This window comes from Lotus japonicus, chromosome 2 (genome assembly GCF_012489685.1).
Source record: "Lotus japonicus ecotype B-129 chromosome 2, LjGifu_v1.2".
Classification (NCBI taxonomy): Eukaryota; Viridiplantae; Streptophyta; class Magnoliopsida; order Fabales; family Fabaceae; genus Lotus; species Lotus japonicus.
This window is the reverse complement of record NC_080042.1, coordinates 35,975,529-35,996,126: the sequence shown is the minus strand read 5'-3', so window position 1 is coordinate 35,996,126 and position 20,598 is coordinate 35,975,529. Positions and strand designations below refer to the sequence as shown.

General features: G+C 40.4%; 1 long non-coding RNA gene across 2 annotated transcripts in view; it reads left to right on the top strand.

Annotated features, from left to right (window-relative positions):
* LOC130737961 (uncharacterized) overlaps nucleotides 1–14,573 on the top strand; it is a 28,733-nt gene extending 14,160 nt beyond the window's left edge. Inside the window, exons 8-9 of one of the 2 annotated variants that reach the window (XR_009019055.1) lie at nucleotides 13,911–14,175; nucleotides 14,341–14,573. This is a non-coding gene — a long non-coding RNA (uncharacterized LOC130737961). The remainder of the gene's footprint in view (nucleotides 1–13,910; nucleotides 14,176–14,340) is intronic. The other variant, XR_009019056.1, reaches the window with a different exon arrangement.
* The last annotated feature ends 6,025 nt before the right edge of the window (nucleotides 14,574–20,598 follow it).

Here is a 20,598-nt window from a genome sequence, read left to right as displayed (position 1 = left end):
ACTTGTGGACTGGTCGAGTCCCCTCGCCACATTAGGGAACTCACCTAGGAAGCAGCTTGATCCATAAAGACACTGCAAGGAGCGAGGGCGAAGAAAGAATGGCAAGTGACCATGTCACTAGGCGAGGGAATTTCTACTCAGCGAGTCACCTCACATGCGGCGGGCCATCATGACCCTTTTTGTCATATAGGCATTTGTACACTTATTTTCTAGTTCCCACGTCGCTTGGCGGATCATGTACTTGAATATTTTCTTGCGCCAATTGGCGGTTCATGTTTCGTTTACGCCATGTTGGCGACCTACGCGCTTTATATAGACGGTGTTGATCCCGCCAAGTTGCATGGTTAGGTGATCTCTCGGGCGGAGAAGCTATAGCAACTAGAAGCTTGGGAATAGTTCCTGCGCTTGTTCAAAACCGCCAGCCGAGGAACGCCGTACCAAGTGGAAGGTTGCAACGGGCGACCTACTAGAGGGATCACAATGGAACGGAGATTAGTGATCACATTTCTACGACACACTTAGCTCTCATACTTCGAGCTCGGTGTCTTGTGGACTTGTGGACTGGGCGAGCCCCTCGAGGGGCTACGCCCAGGGGTTCTCGCCTAGGAGCGGACACTAGCCTGAAGTTTGGCCTCCAATAGCGAGGCCCAACTGGCACATTAGAGTTAGTTACACGCTTCAAGGCCCAGCCCCAAGCCTATAAATAGGGGGCGAAGGTTCTGAGTTGTTTGTTCAAGGAAAATTTCGGGGGAGTAAATTCGTAAGTGGGGGAGAGTTGTAACATCCAATTTTCCATTATTAGGTTATTTATTATTTTATTTTAATTATTATTATGATATATGGTAATTTGATGAATTATATGATTTTATTAGATAATTAAGTGATTATGTGATATATGGAGTGAGTAAATTATTTAAATTGTATATGAGTGATATATGTGATTATTATTTAAATCTTATGTGATATAGTATAAGATTTAGATAAATAAGAGTTTTAGGTTTTAAGTGAGTAGTTGGGAGTGGGGCCTATTGTAAGACTATTTAAGGGTTAGGAGTGAATTAAAAACGGAGAAATCTGGATTTGAGAATTGGAGAAGTTAGCAGAGCAGAAGAAAAGAAGCGTGAAAGAGAGAACGGGAGAAAAGAGAAGAAAACCTAGACTTTGATCTTCAAAAGGTAAGGGTTTGAGTTCATGTTCTTTCGATTGGTATGATAGTGGATAATGATAGAAAGCCTGATTTAGGAACCCTATGATGCAATTTTTTCAAACTGAAGGTGGATAGTTGAATTTAGGGTTATGAATTGTGGGTGGAAGAGAGGGGGTAGCGCGCCGCGCATGAGGCTACAGAAATTTAGGAGCTCTTGATCCCTATTTCAAGCTGTGTTAATGACCGAATTTGAAGAAGTAGTCTTCATAAAAGTTGTAGCCCATTCTGTTATAAATCTTTTTCCGCTGGTTTCACGTCATTCTGACGTCTGTAGCTCGCGTTATATGCGTTTTAGTGAGGATAGGTCAAGGTGTCTCGTTTCTCACGAACTACTGTTAGTGTTAGATGTTTCCTGAATTTTGTACTTCGAATTTCGACTTGAAAATTTACAGGTATTTACAAAACGTGTATAGGGAAGCATGATAAAAATATTTGATTTTTCTGAGTGTAGTTGATAATTTATATCTGTTTAATAGTTTATTATTTTGGTGTTGTTTTTATGAATTGATGTTATGTGTTGAGTTGCTAAGTTACTGTGACTGCAAATTGTGTAATTGATATCATGAAAACTATGTTTTGTGAAACTGGAGATGAATTCATATTGTTGAACTGGTGATGAATATGCTAAAAATAATTAGGACTTGGAGATGGTCTGAATATGCATATGTTAGTTGAGTTTTGCACAATACATTGCATAGTTGTCAAGAGGCAATGTTTTCTAGTTCTCGTGGAGGCTAGTGACTTGTCCCAAAACCGGAGTGGTTTTGAAAGCCTAGAGCGAGGGTTTTATTGGTGGTTATCTGTCTAGAGTGGACGCGGTGATACCGCTAAGTATAACAACTTTGGTACCAAAGGCATTTGCACGGGTCTCACTTGAGTTATATGTGTTAGGGAGTTGTTGATGCTAATTAATGATAATTGTGATATTTTTTTAGATTTGATGTTGTGATAATTGGAGACAATAATATTTACTTACTTGATGCTATGAATTATGGAGTATTGTCATAACTGTGAGATTGATTGGTTATATTAAATTACATAATTTTTTTTTTCGAAAGATGAATGAATATATTAATAAAGCTTGAGTATAAAACAACCCAAGGCAAGGATAGAGTACAAACTGATACTGCCTAAGAACCCACCACCAACCCACAGAATGACTTAGACAAAATCCCAAGAAAGAGCCTCATTAATACCTTACTTGGAAAAACCCATTGGGATAAAAACTAAGCAAGGAAAAAGAGTACTACAATCCGGGGATAGCCATTCTGCATCTGAAACACAAACGTAAAACAGCAAGAGCATCAAACAGCAGCAATAGCACCAGCAACCACTTTCAGACAACAGGAAACAGCAACAGCAACGTACAGCGACAGTACAGCAGCAACATCAACCAGCAGCACTTAACAGCAATAGTAACGACAGCAAAACCAGCAGCAGCAAAAACAACATCAGGGAAACCAGCAACAGCAACCAGCAGCATTCACAGCAACAGCAATGACAGCAAAACCAGCAGCAGTAAAAACAACAGCATGGAAAAACCAGCAACAGCAACAAGCAACATTTAACAGGAACAGCAAAGACAGCAAAAACATCAAAAAACAGCAACAGCAACACTAGCACACCAGCAAACAAGTAGTCCAAATTCATGGAATTTTCCAATGGCCCTCGAATATAAGCATTCCAAATTGTACCTGCAAGCAAGAATATAAAACCAAACAACAACTCTTTACGATGAGCCAAAACTATGGCCCTGAATAGAACCAAACCGGCTCCACTCAAAAGCACCCTTTCTTTGCCAACTCGTCCGCCTCTGCATTCCCCTCCCTCAAGATATGAATTACCCCGATACAATTCACGAGCGGCATCAAATAATCAATCATATTCAACTCATTTGTAAGCTTCCAAGGTCTCATTTTTCCACCTCTCACCCAGCCAACAGCTAGTGTGGAATCACTTTCAACCTCCACAGAAGACACCATAAATTGTTGACAAAACAAGAGAGCATAGAGAATAGCCAATACCTCCGCCTCATCAGCTCTTCTAACCTCCACTTTTCTGGAAAATTTACCAAGCACTTCGCCCGCCCCATTCCTCAAAATACCACCAATGCCAGCACACCCCGACTGAAAAGACCCATCAACATTGAATTTCAGATTCGTACCTTGGGGTGGTTTCCAAGGGACAACTATGCGCACCCCCACCTTGCCTTGAATATCTATTTTTGTAAATCCCTGAGAAAATTGATTCGCTCCATATGGACAATCCTTCCACCAAGCCTTTATCCAAGTAAAAAGCATAAACATATGAGACTCCCATACCTCTTCAGCATCAAAAGATAATTCTTTAAAAATCACATTATTTCTAGCTAGCCACACCACCCAGCATTAAGCATATGGTATCAAGTCCCATAAAATCCTTGCTGTAGTTCTTCTAAGTGACCCCCATTCAGCCAAGCACGCCTGGATCGATTCGGACACCCCCCACCAAACACCTTCTCTATGTATCACACTTACCCATAGCTGCCAAACCTTAGGACAATACTAAAAAAGATGGGCCACCGTTTCAGGTGCACCCAAACACAGCACGCAAGTCGCCCCTTCTTCCAAGGCCACGCCAAGGCACCTCAAATTTTCTTTAGTAGCCACCCTGTTCTTCTGAACTTACCATAAAAAAAGAGCTATCTTGGATGGTAAAATAGGCCGAAGTGATTTTGGAACCGACCAGCCCCTTCCGAGAACCACCTTGCCTCAACAACAGCGCATAACAATTTCACACTAAACATGCCCATATTATCATGCTTCCATACCAAACAGTCCACATGCGCATATACCCCCTGTTTAGGAACCAATTGTTGGAGAACGAGCTGAAAATCATCATACAGTTGTTGTTCCCAACCCAGAAATTCTCTCTCAAAGGATATATCCCAAACCCTTTTATGCCCAACCACCACACCGCTTTCCATCACCGATGCTCTCTTATGTGACGCAAGAGCAAAGACTCGAGGAAAAACCAACCGGAGTGGTCCCGAACCAACCCAATGATCTAACCAGAACAAAACTCCACTCCCCCTTCCCACTTGACAAGCTATTCCATCCCTGAATACAATACCAACAAGCCCACTTTCACGCCAAATTGCACACACCTCAGCAAGAGGAATAGACAAATTTTTATGGGCTAGTGCATCGAAACTAAGTGATATAAGCTCCCGCTTCAAACCATATTTGCCACAAAATACTTCCTTCCACAATGCATTTATCTGCTGCCCAAACCGCCAAACCCATTTCCGCAGCATGGCCTTATTTTTCCACTCAAGGTAACCCACCCCCAAACTGCCATACCTAGACCCCTTGCATATATCCTCCCAAGCCACCCACATAATTTTATTTGTGCCCAGAGATCCCCCCCACAAGAAGCGTCGCATAATTCTCTCTATTCTCAAAATAATCCCCTTTGGTGCTCGATACAATGCCATGTAGTAAAGAGGAATAGCATTCAGAACAGATTTAACAAGAACTAACCTCCCGCTTAATGACAAAAAACGTGAGTTCTATGTACCCAATTTTGCTATCAACCGCTCCAAAACTGGATTCCAAAAAGCTAACCTTCTAGGATTACCTCCGAGAGGCGAGCCAAGGTATATGAAAGGTAATGAGCCCACCTTGAAATTCCACCAGTTTGCAGCTTCCTGGATCACCACCATAGGGGCATTCAGTGCTTCAGCCATGTCGTTGAGAGTCACTGAGATGATCTTGTCATTTACTTTGGACTTAATGACTTGTCTGTGATTTATCACAACGGCACAGTCATAAAATTCCTTTACCAAAGGCACATACACTACGCGCTGAGCCATGGTGTACACCGTCTCCCAGTCCTGATGAAGTAAGTCTGCAAGCCCAGCCATCTTCACGAAGGCAAACACCTTCAGATCGAAGTACCTTGGGGACACAAGAGAGTTGTCACCCAGTTTCTCAGTTTTCACGGCTCCAACCTCCTTGAGTTGAACAGAGCGTTGGCGGTTGATCCTCTCTGATCTCCTCTGGATGATCTCCATTTCTTCAGCAGAGTAAGGTGTTTTACCACCTTTCTTGGATGGGGCCTTAGATTTGGAAGGGGCTTTGGAAGAGGTAGCAAGAACTCCAGCCATTTGGGAATGAGAGGAAGTTTCAGAGAAGGCTTAGGGTTTCTTTACTTGGAAGAGAGAGAGAGAGTAAGTGTCAAATGAAGTGAGGTGAAAGAGAGAGAAGGAAATCTCTTGGATATATTTGATTTGGAATAAGGAATGGCAGTTTTGGATGGTGTGCAGATGGCGGTTTTCTTTTCATGAGAGAGAAACTATTAAACAATTGAGCAGTTGAGACCACGCGCGTTAAAAGTAAGAGAGATAACTGCTTCGCATTTAATGTGATGAGACCTTTCAAAGTTCACTGTTGTAGCACGTGCAAGAGTAATGATGCATTGAACTAAACAATGTCTTTGCCAGCTGTTAACCAAACGATATAGATTTCCTGAGAGCAACTTCATTGAACAGAGAGTTGTTGAACGATTTGATCTACTGGTTGAACAGTGAGGAGACAGAACAGTGCGGATGTTCTTCGAAGAACGAAACCTGCAAAATAGAAACCTTTGTTTCCATACCTTTTATTGAGTAGAGTGCATATTTATCCTTGTTCTTAGATCTGAGAATCTGCCTTCTAAAAGAGGTTTCGTGAGTATGTCAGCAAGTTGATCTTCTGTGTGTATATGAGATATATCAATGTTTCCCTTTGCCACAAGGTCTCTAATGAAATGATGTTTGATCTCAATGTGCTTTGTTCTTGAATGCTGAACTGGATTCTTGGCAATATTGATGGCACTTGTGTTATCACATAAAAGAGGTATCTTGTTTTCATGAATGTTGTAATCCTCAAGTTGATGCTTTATCCATAGGAGTTGTGTACAACAAGAACTTGCTGCCACATATTCAGCTTCAGCAGTGGATAAGGAAATAGTGCTTTGACGTTTACTTGTCCAGGATACTAAACAGTTTCCCAGAAAGTGACATCCTCCACTAGTGCTTTTCCGTTCAACTCGATCACCAGCATAATCCGCATCACAAAATCCTTTCAACCTGAAATCTTCACCTTTCTCATATAATAGACCAAGATTAGCAGTACCAATTAAATATCTAAAGATTCGCTTAACAGCACTAAGATGAGATTGCTGTGGGTTTACCTGAAACCTTGCACATAGACAAACACTAAACATTATGTCTGGTCTGCTGGACGTTAAATAAAGAAGTGAACCAATCATCCCTCTGTACGATGTTGGGTCAACTGGTGAGCTTTCATCACTTTTGTCCAGAACAGTGTTGGGATACATGGGAGTACTCATCTCATTTGACTTGTGCATGTTGTATTTCTTGAGCATATCCTTTATGTACTTGGACTGATGTATGAAGATCTTGTCTTTCTCTTGCTTGATTTGAAGTCCCAGAAAGAATTTCAGTTCTCCCATCATACTCATTTCAAATTCACTTTGCATGAGAGTAGAAAATTCTTTACACAGTTTATCGCTAGTTGCACCGAAGATGATATCATCAACATACAATTGTACAAGGATGTAGTCGTCCTTCAATTGCTTCCTGAAGAGGTTGCTGTCAATCTTTCCTCTTGAAAAACCATTCTTCATGAGAAAGTTGCTTAGACGATCATACCAAGCCCTTGGGGCTTGTTTTAAACCGTACAGAGCTTTCTTCAACCTGTACACGTAGTCTGGAGTGGATGGTTCTTCAAAGCCTGGAGGTTGCTTCACATAGACTTCCTCTTCAATTACTCCGTTCAAAAAGGCGCTTTTGACATCCATTTGATATAGCTTGATGGAATGTTGACATGCAAAAGCTAGGAGTATCCTTATTGCTTCAATTCTTGCAACTGGTGCGAACGTTTCAGTGTAGTCAATTCCTTCTTGTTGGTTGTAACCTTGTGCTACTAGTCTCGCTTTGTTTCTAGTGACTTTCCCATTTTCATCCATCTTGTTTCTGAAGACCCATTTAGTACCAATGATAGATTTTCCAGTTGGTCTTGGAACTAGGGTCCATACTTGACTTCTTTCAAATTGATTTAGTTCTTCTTGCATAGCCAGAATCCATCCTTCATGTTGTAGAGCCTCTTCAACGTTCTTTGGTTCAATCTCTGAGATGAATGCGCTGTTTGATTCTTCTCTGAATGCTGATCTGGTCTTTACTCTTTCTGATACACTTCCAATGATTTGCTCTGGTGGATGATCACTTCTGTACTTCCACTCCTTTGGAAGTGAGATTCCGCTTGAAGTCATGACTTGGTCAGACTGTTCAGGAATAGTACCAAGAGGTGACGGAGATTGATCTTCATGAACTGATTCTGATGGTTGAGCTCTTGTTGTGTCGTCATCTGCTTCATCATGATCTGATAGGTCTAGATTGAGAAAATCTCTTTCTAAACGATCAACGGCCTTGATTGGACTATCATCGAACTTGACATTGATAGATTCTTCAACAACTTTTGTTCTTGAGTTGTAAACTCTATAGGCTTTGTAAACTCAACAATTTGATCAGACTTATTGTCAAATTTTCTGATGTTGTCCTTGGTGTTGAGAATGTAACACTTGCATCCAAATGGATGAAAGTACGATACAGTTGGCTTTCTATCTTTCCATAGTTCATATGGAGTCTTTTTCAACATGGGTCGTATAGATATTCTATTCTGAATGTAGCATGCAGTTTCAATAGCTTCAGCCCAGAAATACTTTGGTAGGGAAGTTTCACTGAGCATTGTCCTTGCCATTTCTTGAAGTGATCTGTTCTTCCGTTCAGCTACACCGTTTTGCTGTGGTGTCCTTGGAGCTGAGAACTGATGGCTGATACCTTCTTGTGCACAGAATTTTTCAAAATCTTCATTCACAAACTCTCCTCCTCTGTCACTGCGAATGGTTGTGATGCAGTAGCCCTTTTCATTTTGAACTCTTTTGCTGAAGATCTTGAATGCTTGGAATGTTTCATCCTTGCTTCTTAGGAAGTAGACCCAACAGAATCTTGTGTAGTCATCGATAATGACAAAACAAAATCTTTTTCCAGAAACACTAGCTACCCTAGTGGGACCAAACAAATCCATATGTAAGAGGTCCAGAGGTTTGCTAGTACTGACAAAGTTTTTAGCACGACAGGAGGTACGATGTTGTTTGCTTTGAGTACATGCAGAACATGTAGCATCAGATTTAATAGATAGTTTTGGCAAACCACGTACTAAGTCATTACTTATGATTTTAGTAATGGTCCTTAAGGATGCATGCCCTAGCTTCCTATGCCAAAGCCATGTATTATCCTCTGATGATACTAGACAAGTTACATTTTGATTTGCTAGGTTTTCCAAGTTCGTCTTATATAGATTCCCTTGTCTCTGAGCTTCAAAGATGATTTTGTCATCGGAATCAGTAACACTACACTTCACTTTATTAAAGGAAACAGTGAACCCACTATCACATAATTGACTTATGCTAAGTAGATTATGTTTTTACCCTTCAACTAATAAGACATTATTAATTACTGGAAGAGGTTCCTTACCAACAGTACCTTCTCCAACAATGAATCCTTTTTGATTTCCACCAAAGGTTACAAATCCACCATCAGATCTAACTTGAATCTTGGGGAACATAGACTTTTCTCCCGTCATATGACGCGAGCATCCACTGTCCAGGTACCATTGTTGGCGTTTCCTTCGTTCTGTTAAGTAAATCTGCAACAGGAATTATTGATTTCTTAGCTACCCAGATTTTCTTGGGTCCTATAGCGTTAGTTGCACGCTTGGGAGGAATCTTCTTCTCATAGAAGATTTTCTTTCCTTCCCTTTCTATTGAACAGTTCACAACAAATTTAGATTCACTATCAATAGAAGAAGTAAACGATATATCAGACATAGTTTCATTAGACGGTTCACTGCTGTCAAAACCCAGACCACTTTTATCATATAAGTCTCTACTATTTCCACATAGTTTAACTAAGTTGTCATGCCCTATTGTGAAAGTAGATAAATCATCAATCAAAACTTTGATTCTTTTCTTTAAAACAGATACTTCCATTGTGGAGTCTTGTTTCTTTAAAAACTCATTTTCATGAATAATGGAATCTTTTTCTTTTAAAACTTTCTCATGTTCTTTTTGCAACTTGGAAAACTGTTTCTTCAGGTTCTTGTATTTTTCAGATAAAGTGTAAGAATGTTCAAGCAGTTCATTAAACTCTTCTTCAAGGTTTTCAGATCTTACCTCATCATCTTCATCATCATCTGATCCATCTACTGAAGCCATGAGAGCGAATAGAGATTCTTCATCTTCTTCTTCCTCGTCATCTTCAGAGTTGTTTTCAGAATCATCCCAGCCAGTTACTAGAGCTTTCTTCTTCTTGTAGAATGGTTTCCTGACAGGCTTTTTAGCTAGTCTAGGACAGTCTGGTTTGATGTGACCTGGCTTTTTGCATTCGAAACATGTAATGTTGCTTTTGTCTGCAGTTGAGGTGCTTTCACCTTTGTGTGGAAAGGATTTCTTTTTCTGACTTGATTCTCTTTTGTTGTCCTTCTTCAGGCCTTTTCCTCTTTGTTGTTTGATCCACATCTTTTTGAACTTTCTGTTGAACAGTGCTTGCTCATCATCGGACAGTTCTTCTGAGGAATCTTCTTCATCAGACATTTCTTTCGTCTGACTGTTTTTGGAGATGTTAGCTTTGAAGGCGATGCTTTTCTGCTTCTTTAGGCTTTCATCTTGAGAAAGTTCAATCTCATGAACCTTCAGAGATCCCAGGAGATCTTCAAGTTTTAGTGTGCTAAGATCTCTTGCTTCTTGGATAGCAGTAACTTTGGGTCTCCATCTTTTAGGAAGGCACCTCAGTATTTTTGTGATTTGATCAATGTGTGCGTATGTGCGATCGAGATTTCGAAGACCATTGATAATGGTTTGAAATCTTGCGAACATTTCATCAATGGTTTCATTTTCCTTCATTTTGAAGGTTTCATATTCAGCCACTAGTAAACTTACTTTGTCTTGACGTACATTTGCTGTACCTTCATAGGCAAGCCCTAGAGCTTCCCATACTTCTTTGGCAGTTGCGAGTCCATCAACTTTGTCCAACTGAGCTTTGCTTAAGGCACATAAGAGAAATAGTTTTGCCTTTGAATTGAGTTGATAGTCTTTGCGTTGAGCTTCTGTCAGCTGATCTTTCTTGATGGGTTCACCAGCGTCATCTTTATAGACGATGTTGCCATTTTCAATGATATCCCACAACTTGTAGCTTGAGGATTCTATGAAAAGTTGCATGTGCGTCTTCCAGTAGGGATATTCGGTTCCATCAAAGAAAGGAGGCTTGTTGGTGGATGAGCCCGTAGCGATAGCTTGATCTTCTGCCATGGATCTTTACTCTACACATGTTAAGATGTTAGTTCTAGAGCCTAAGCTCTGATGCCAATTGATATGTAAATAAGTAACACAAGAAAGGGGGGGTTTGAATTGTGTTCTTAAAAATTACTTGTCAAAACTTTAGTTTATGAAAAGAAGATAAGTTCTTAAGAAAATTGTTCTGGTGACTTTTCAAAAACTGTTTAGTGCAGCGGAAGTAAGTAAATGAAGCAGAACGATCAGCACACAGGAATTTATACTGGTTCACCCTAAACGATTGGGCTACGTCCAGTACTTGGCCACCACTAAGATTTTCACTAGCAAGTATCAAGGACTTCTCCAATACAAGTATTAGACAGGACTTCTCCAAGTATTATCACGGACTTCTCCAAGTATTGTACAGGACTCCTCCTAGTATTATCACGGACTTCTCCAAGTATTGTACAGGACTCCTCCTACAATCAACAAGATTGTTTGGCTCTACAAGAAATCTCTTCTCAAAAGAGTTGGTGTAGACAATTTATGGCACTGGAACTCTCAAGTGTTTTGGGTTATGAGAGGACGTTGGAACACACAGGAGTTCAGAATCTAAGAGAGAAGTAAGAGAAGAGGTTTGACTCTTTTAAGGTTTGGTATTCTCTCTTGATTTAGCAGAGGTATGAGATCGGATTTGACTCTTAGGAAATCTGCTGTGAGCTTTTAATGCTTTGAAGAATGTTTTGATTAACTGCTCTGAGTTCTTTCTTTTCTTGCAATAAATTTTTCTCTTCTTATCTTCTTCAATCTTCAGATATGTCCTTTATATATGATCTTGCTAGTTGTGTAGCCGTTGAGACACAAAATCTGGCCGTTGTTTGTAGCCGTTGTGAGTGTCATCTAACCATTGATTCAAATCTCCGGTTGGTAGCTTCATTAAATGCATGCTGCTGTTCAAAACTATCCTTTAGCCAAAAAGGTGTACTTTGTCAGCTAGTAGGTGGTGATAGCTTTGGGCTACTTTGCAGAAGAGAGACATTTTGGAAAAGTGATGTTGACGTGTTGTCCTTTTTCCTCTTCATTGGTCATCGAGACTTCTCTCTTCAAAAGTAAATCAGTTTGCACGTGACCAGATTAGTTTCCTTCTGACTAAAGCATGGGGCAAATAGTTGAGATACAATTTTGACTTTCCCGCTCAAAGGCATCTTCTGAAATTCTGAGGTATGACGTGGCATGAAACGATACAGAACAAGTGTCTTCCTTGTTTACTGGACGATGCGGTCATATCTTGCGTAAACTTCTTTTTCCTTATAAGGCTTAGACATATTCGTTGAAGCATGCGACCTTATAATATATATTTCCTGAAAAATGTCATTAACATCTGGAATTAGATTTTACTAGAGAAAAGTATTTATAAAAATTGTTAGGATCAAAATAAGATTGAAACACGTTGTAACACGTTTGAACTTAACAGCGAAGTCCGGACGTAATTTCCATTGGGTGTAGCGTCTTGAGCGTGGAACGCGAAAGTGGTGGATGGTTGCAAATAAGCTGCAGGCATCAAAAAGTCATTTTTTTTTATGCAAATCCGGAGGAAAACACTGCCTTATCAATTGTTGAACTTGAAACGGGTCCCAGTAAGTTGAGTAGAGTGGCCATCTATATTTTAGAGTCATATCCTGAGTGTTAAAAGAATATCCTGTAACAGAAAACTGATTATTTGAAATAAAATCAGGATATTTAAAATTAAAAGGGAATATATGATTTTGAATTATCTTTATATCTCCAGCTTTTATATTTCCCTTCCAAGCCTCAATTTCCTCCACCGTATAACCCGTTTCCTCCAAAACGTGTAACTGTTCCATGAAATCCTCTCCTGCGTTGATGGCACCATTGATGGTTGCAGAATTTGAAAAAAAATTCTGGACACCCACCTGGTTTGCTTCCAGCCGTTCATGACTTTTCACTGCCGCCGGTGAGTCATGTTCGACCTGTCCAAGGTGTTGCTCAGGCCTTGTATCACGAAAGTCAGCCCCTGGAACGTCAATTGAGTCAGTTGCCGTCTGAGAATCCGCCACCTACACCATGGTTTGAAGCCCTTCTAATTTTTCATTCCGGAATACTTCATCCTCTTCTCCTGATCCTGCCTCACCAGCAACATCATAGCCTTTGTCAAAAATATCTTCTGGTTCACCTTCATCCTCAACAATGATGTTGTCGTTATTTTCTGAATCCTCCCCCAAGTCAGTAGCATCTTCAGAGTTATATATCTTCACCGACGTTGATGGCATAGTTTCTACCTTGCCATAGTCATAGGCGGACTCATCTTTCTCTACTAAGATCACACAGGTTGTCCCCTCCATAGCCACTGACATAGTAAAACACTGGAGAAGCGGCCGATGCATACGGACAAGTATGCGAGCAAAATCTGCCCGATGACGGTGTTTGGTTGCAACATCCAGGTTCACGAATCTCCCAATTCTATTTCCAACGGCTGTAAAGAAAGTGTCCGACCATAGACCTATTGGAACCTGCCATAGATGAATCCACACCAATTGTTCAACCCCAAAGGTAAGCGATGTACATGGAGTCAACTTCGTTAACTTATGCTCCAGGAAAAAACTACATTCTGCTAAAGTATCCTCCATCTCTTCTTTGCTCTCAAACTCCAACAGAACCTCATCTTCCCCAAATGGGATGAAACGAAAATTATACATACCGATCCGGGCAAGCTCATCCTGTATAACATCAACTGGCTTAGCTTCAAGAGTACGAGCCCGAGCACATCGTTGGTACCACAGACTATCCAACTCAGTGGCTGAGAAGCTCAAATGTTCTACTTCTGGCTGCCGTGCATCCTCATATATATGGCCAGGAGGCTCTTCCTTTGTTGGCATCTCTTTTTTGTCAGGACATGTTGGAATATGCTGAATCTTTGGACTCCATATTTTTCCATGTACCAGAGCTTGCATAGATTTTCTCTCTGCTGTTCCCTTTTTCTCCTTTGTGGTGGCTTGTTTAATGCGTGCCTGTTTCACAACAAGATAATTTCCCTCCAGCCTCACCCCATTGAACATTCGAATGGCCTGCCATGCCTCACCATCATTCTGAAATCGAACGAATCCGTAACGGAAACGCTGCTGAATTTTTTTCTTGAATTGCAGAAAGACATCTCTCACTCTCCCTGCCTTTCCAAAAATTGATTTCAGTTTTAACAAGGTGATCCTATCGTTCAAGCCACCAACATAAACCGGAAATGACATCCCCTTTGATTTCAAATTCTGTTGATCTTGAGATGTCTGCTGACGTTTATTTTTTCCTGTTCCAGGACCTCAGGTGAGCGTTGTTGGCTTCGTTGATCACGGCGAATGTAGCCTGGCTGTGACCACCATTCACGTGGAGAGCATTCAACCTCCTTCCTCTGATGCCCTGGCCATGTTGGTCGCTGGAACCTTATTGGGAACCTCTGCCTCCCATACTGTACGTTGCGTGTATGACCTGTCGAGGTATGCCCCAGTCGCTGCCATTGCCACCATGATCGGGGCTTCCAAACGTTACTTCTCTCTCTAGTCCCTCTCTCTCTCATCCCTCATGTATGTTTCATACTTTTAAATTACATAATTTATTATTTGTTAGTGATGTGTGAAGAATTTATGTGGAACATAGATAAGCTTTTACATTATTTATTATTATGCTTATCCATATGATATGAGTTCTCACCCTTCTGTTGGAATGATGTTCTATGCGACATCGCTCAGGTACCGAGGATAGTAGAGCTTCTCGCGAGGGTTAGTTGGAGGAGCTAGTCTTTCATTTATGGTTTAGTTAGGGGAGTCATGATCGGTTATGTAACACGGGGAAACGTTTTGTTTTGTACCTTGATGTTAAGAGTTATTTTATAAGCTCTCTTTATTTATTTTTGGATTATGTTTTATTTTGGGAGTTGAAATAAATCCGTTGTGCTATGCATATGATGTTGAGACATCAAAGTTGAAAATTTATATCTAATTTATGAGCATGACAGGTGTTTTGATTTATGGTTTTTGCGAATAAGTGTGACACCCTCTGTGTTATGCGTTTTACTCTGATTTAAACTATAATATTTATGCGGGGTTTAGAGGGTGTTACATTCATCACCTTGCACTGCACTTAAAAGCAAAAATACTTTGACACGCATCACGACAGTGCTTTCGTCAGTTGTGTAGATAGTGAATTGAGCAATGGAGATCTTGAGTTCATAGACCTTATCTTCTTAGAGACTCTGAGAGCAAGGACAAGATCTGGCAGAACAATATCATCATCATGCTCCAATTATTCGTCTCTTGGCGTACTGAGGCATAAACGAATGGTTTTCAGAGAACGTTGTCTTAAGTTCAAACACTGCATACATCGGCTATCATGTTTTGAATGATAACAAATTTCAGAGAGCTTAAATGAAATACTCAAACATTCAAAGTGATTTTCTTTTTTCAACAAATATTTTTCATGAATCACATCCTCATCGTCTGATGACAAAGTACAAGGCTACTCGAAGATCAATCCAGTCAACGTAAAAGAAATGTCAAAGCAACATGGCATACTATCTGAATGAAGAAAAGGCGAATCTATGGAATCATGTGACCAAGCGCAGAAAGAAAAAGTTCAAAGCTTCAAGACGGACTACCTAACCAAAAGGAAGTTTATTCTGCTAAATTGTCTGATTAAGAATAAAGAAGAAGATCAAGAAGATGAGAAGAGATAAAGTATCAGAACAAGTTGTGGAAGAAAAGTCAAAGCCAATGGATTGTCTAAGAAGACTGCAGTTAATGAAGATCATCATCGTCTGTCTCAAGTCCTGATGGAAGAAGAGCAATGTCTAGAGAATGAGTGGCACATCCAATTTGAATCCTCGGACATTCAAGAAGAGAAAACAAGTGTAGTAAATCACATGATATCTCTCAAAGTACTTTGTTCAAGGAAACAAGTACAACGTTGTCAAAATCAGTTACTTCTTCCTCGCACGCAAGGACTGGAAAAAGGCTCAAAATGCTATCAACCTCTCACAAAGATGCACATTATAGCAACAAGTCTCTGTCAAAGTACAAGGCATTAAATGCACCTGACGAGAAGACTGCTTGATCCAACGACTAGTGCTCAAGTTGCTCTACACGCTCCAACAACTCTCAACATTTCCATGAAGCCCTTGAAATATTAAAGGAGGACTTGAAGATGTTCAGAATCAAGAAAATAAGTTAGATATTTTTATCTGAACAATTTCTTCAACAAGCTAAAGAGTCAAATCCTTATCGTCTGAGAGAAAAGTCAAATCCTCTATCCAACTCTCCCTAGATTTATAACACACAGTATTATCAAGAGTCAAATATTATCCAAACACTTTGTAGTTCATTGCCCTGTAAAAGTTTACATACCTCTTGTGAGAAAAGAACCTTGTAGAGCCAAACGATCTTGCAAAAGATCATAGGAAAAATCTTGTATAATACTAGTTGTGGGAGAAGTCCTATCTAATACCTGTAGGAGAAGTCCTGTAGAATACTTGTGGCAGAAGTCCTATCTAATACTTGTTGTGGGAGAAATCATGTCGAATACTTGTTGTAGAAGGAGTCCTTTATACTTGTTAGTGGAAATCTTGGTGCCGCCAAGGATTGGACGTAGCCTCATCGTTTGCGGGTGAACCAGGATATATCGTTGTGTGCTTATTGTCTTTCACTTATCTTCTTTTATATCCGCTGCATCAAACGATTGCGAAAAATATTTCTAAACTTATAATCATTTAAAAACTCAAGTTTTAAGTGAACACAATTCAAACCCCCTTTCTTGTGCTACTTTTTCCGATATTATTATGAACCTCCTTTAATTTCTGCTTGAGCAAGATTCTTGTGGAGTTGGTGGAGTTTGAGAGGGTTGCAAAGAAAGAGTCGTAGACGATGCTGGATGAGACCTGCTCCTTCTCGGAACTTCCAAAGATTTGAAGAGAGGGGATCTGTCGGAGGAAATTTTGAGAGTGAGTTGAGTAGGCTTTTGAGGCGCCTAAACAGGAAATTCCAAGCCAGAGTCAATGATCACATGTCTAACCTTGGGCGCCCTGGGCAAGTTGTCTTTATTCAATTTCCTCTTTTCCCTCGGTATTCTGTCAACGTCCTCTTCTTCTCAGTTAATTGAAACTTCGTAGGGACAACTGTAACACCCCGATTTCGGTGGCGTCACTTTAGTAACTCGAAAATAAAATAAAGTAAAGCGGAAAAGCAGGTATTTTTTTTCGTTTTGTTTAAATAAAAAGACTTGTCGAAATAAAGACTCAACCTAATCGCGATTAACAGCGATTGATATACAATACAAGCACAGCCCTCGCTGCAACTAAAAACATCGTCACGAGTGTCCTCAAGTGACGGAAAGTAACATCAAGTAACTAAAAGTGTTGCCCAACGGCAAACAAGTGCGACTCATAAATAAAGTCATAAGTTTTATAAATACAGTCCTCCGAAAAGTAAGTCAGCCCAAAACGGCTTCCAAAAAGACTTCTTACGTCCGACTACTCCATGCGATTCCCATCAACGGAGAACCACACCGAAAAGCAATCTGTCGGAAACTACCCTGTCCCAAAAGTACAAATGACAATTCAGAGCTATGACACTAACACCCAACCTTAGTAGGCTCTAAACACCCATACCCTATACTTCCATCATCGACCCTCATCTGGTCATGCATTCAGTCCGGGTCCTCGTCGAAAGCTTCAGTAATAATCATTACGCTCCTGGTCCTCCTCGAGTGACGAGTCATCACGAATCGACTGACGGACGCCTGGCAGCAGGCCGACCGCCCAAACACAAACATACAAACAAAGCCAAGGTGCTAGGGTCAACTCACGGAATAAAATAGATAATACAAACAACATGTGAAGAATAAGGGGGTATATATATATATGTTGTATATATACATGTAATTTATGTATTGCCTACCCTAAGGTATATACATAACATGTTATCAAGGCTCTAATAAACAATTCGATATCTGTATCTCAACAGTTCAATAAACAATTGCTCAATAAATCAGTAGGGGTGCATGTATGCATGCAATGTCAACTCAGAAGATTATCCCAACAATTAGGCATGTCGAGTCGATCCAACCCATCGGGTTGAACATACGGACTTGCACACGCAACAAGTGACAACGCCAAGTCGATTCACTCAAAAGAGTCGAACATACGGACGCTGCGCGTGTCCAAAGACTATCGCCGAATCGATCCAATCCATTGGATTGAACATACGGATCCGCGCGAGTCGAGAGATTATCGCTGAATCGATCCAATCCCTCGGATTGAACATACGGATTCACGCGAGTCGAAAGATTATCGCTGAATCGATCCAATCCCTCGGATTGAACATACGGATTCACGCGAGTTAAAATGGCAATCGCTGAATCGATCCAATCCATCGGATTGAACATACGGATTCACGCGAGCCTGAGTGACTACCGCCGAATCGATCCAATCCATCGGATTGAATATACGGATCCGCGCGTGTCAACAATTATTGCCGAATCGGCCCAACCCGTCGGGTTTGAACATACGGATTCGCGCCGCAAAGTCGAAGTTACACTCTTGGTGTTCTTCGTGAAGGCCCAGTCTTCTGACCGTCCCAAACCCCAAACATATGCATAATGCAATATGGTTAACAAAACATCGAATCGTCCTCACACGTACGAGTTTAACCACAAGTCTCAATTTAAAAGGACCCGAAGATCAAAGTCGTCTTACGACTAGGCTGTGAAAAGCCGGAGTACATATTGCACTCAGTGACATTTCCATCGTCACTATGGTTCATCCTCGTGACGACCATCAAATCATCTCAAGTTCAAGGCTTTTCGACTATTTCCCGTTTTTCACAATCATTTCCAACTCTTAAATTTTCCTAATGGTCTCGTTAATTAATCAAAGCATTTCAAGTTGAGTTAATCAAGTTATGAGGTTTATTATCGAAATCCAAGTTCCATAAGTTCTCACGTTCCAAATTCTAACTATTCAAAGTTTCCCAAATCCCCCAAATATAATCCCCGGGAAAAGTCTAAGTATTCCAAAGAGGGCTAGATCTCAGACCTCAGGTCAGGACCTGCCTAGGGTTATTATTTCAACCCGAAGGATAAATTCAAATGTCCCACGCTCCGCAATCGCGTCAATACGCACAGTTTGATATCAATTCAATATCTCAAGCTATAAGAAGCAATATAATAATAATTAAGTGCGGGAATCATAAGACAGAAACCAGTAAACGGCCGAAGCCTCTCAGAAAACGGAGACACACGCCTCATATAAGTTCACTCGGCCGAAGCCTCCAGAAAATATTTCGCAGTTCGAAGCGGAAAACAATATCCAAGCAATATTCAATATCAAGCAATATTCAAGTCGAATTTATCGATGCCTACAGTATAATAGCTAGTAAGTAAGTTGCTCTAACCTCGAGTTGTTCCAGTCTCGCGGTGTAGGTCTCGCTCACAAGCTTGTTCAGTCAAGCCCAAGGTTTCCACAAACGAATCTTAGAGCAAACAAAGCAAAAATCAATCAAATTAAGTCGATACAGTCGAAAAACAATCCTAACTAACCTTCGACAAAGCTCAAGAAGCTTCAGAGTACAACATTTAGGCACGAATGGAAGGGCTTTCCCCGAATGGATGAGTTTTGACTCGATTCAAGTTTTGTACAAAAACACTTTATTCGCTAAAACGTGCATAACTCGAGCTACAGAACTCGGAATGACACGAAACCGGCGCCAAAATTTCGACAATTGAAAGAGCTACGCAATGGCTCATGTCATAGAGACCCAAAAATTATTTTTGGACACGGTACCCAAGCAAATAGGTCTCGGCCACTATGGAAAATAGGGTTTTCGAACTTTTTCTTCGATCTAAATCAATTCCTAGGTATTCTTAGGCGATATCTAGGCCAGGAAAATCTCAGAAAAATTATCGGGTCGAAAACTGTCGCAGGGGTATTTTGGTCAATATTTTTAGCTCGGAAACTCAAAATCAGAATTTCGAAAAACAAATTAGATGGGTTCGATCCTAACGACATTTATAACAACTAATTCTACTAAAGCTAAGCTCAGTCGAGAGTTTTTGATCCAAAAAGCGGAACCTCAGCATAAAAATGGGTTTTTGAGCAGAATTGAAACTCGGTGGCAATTCGGTGAGATTCAACAGAAAACATCCGGATATTCATGTTCTAGAGCACGTAGGCAATAAGTTTAGACACTAAAATCAGCTTATTTGGACAGTTTTACAAAAAGCTCAAAACTTTGAGCACAGAAAGACATAGAGAAAAGCGACAGGATTTACGATCAGTGGTAGGGAAAAGCATCAGTACCTCGAGGTCTACGCGTAGCAACGAACGGAACGACGATCGGTCAAGAATTGGAAAAATCACTTTTCTCCTCCTTTCCTCCAAGAAGCTCTCGGCCGTGTGTGTGGGTTTGTGATTTTTTTTTTGTTTTTTTTTTCATTTTTCATACTATATATAGGAAATGGAAAATGCGGAAAAATGAGAATTTCGCGATTCCGATTTTTCCTACTGATTCCAACGTATTTTAGACACGATAATCTTCCCGCTGAATCTTCTAATTCTTCAAAGAAATATCAGTATGATTTTTGGTTTTCGAGGCTTGTTTTTAATGTGTACCGGCTTAAAATGTACTTTATGCACTTTATGATTTTGACCTCGGATGCAGAAACTTCCTTCTGAAGAAAGATTCGGAACGTCGATTAGAGTGGGCATGCCCGGATGAAATCTTTATTTGAAGCTCCGAATAGAAAAAGTCTTCATCGTCCGTTGATTTGAGGGTTTCTGAACTATCAGGGTTTCGGTTTCGGCAAACTTCCGAGTATTGGAATTTGTTGTTCGTACATTCCAGAGTTTCGTATCGAAACGCTCGTTTATAGACGAATAAGAGAAATTCTAACATTTCTCTGAAGATTTTTGGAATTAGTTTCCATCATACCTTAAAGAGTAAATTAGCTATTTACTAGCG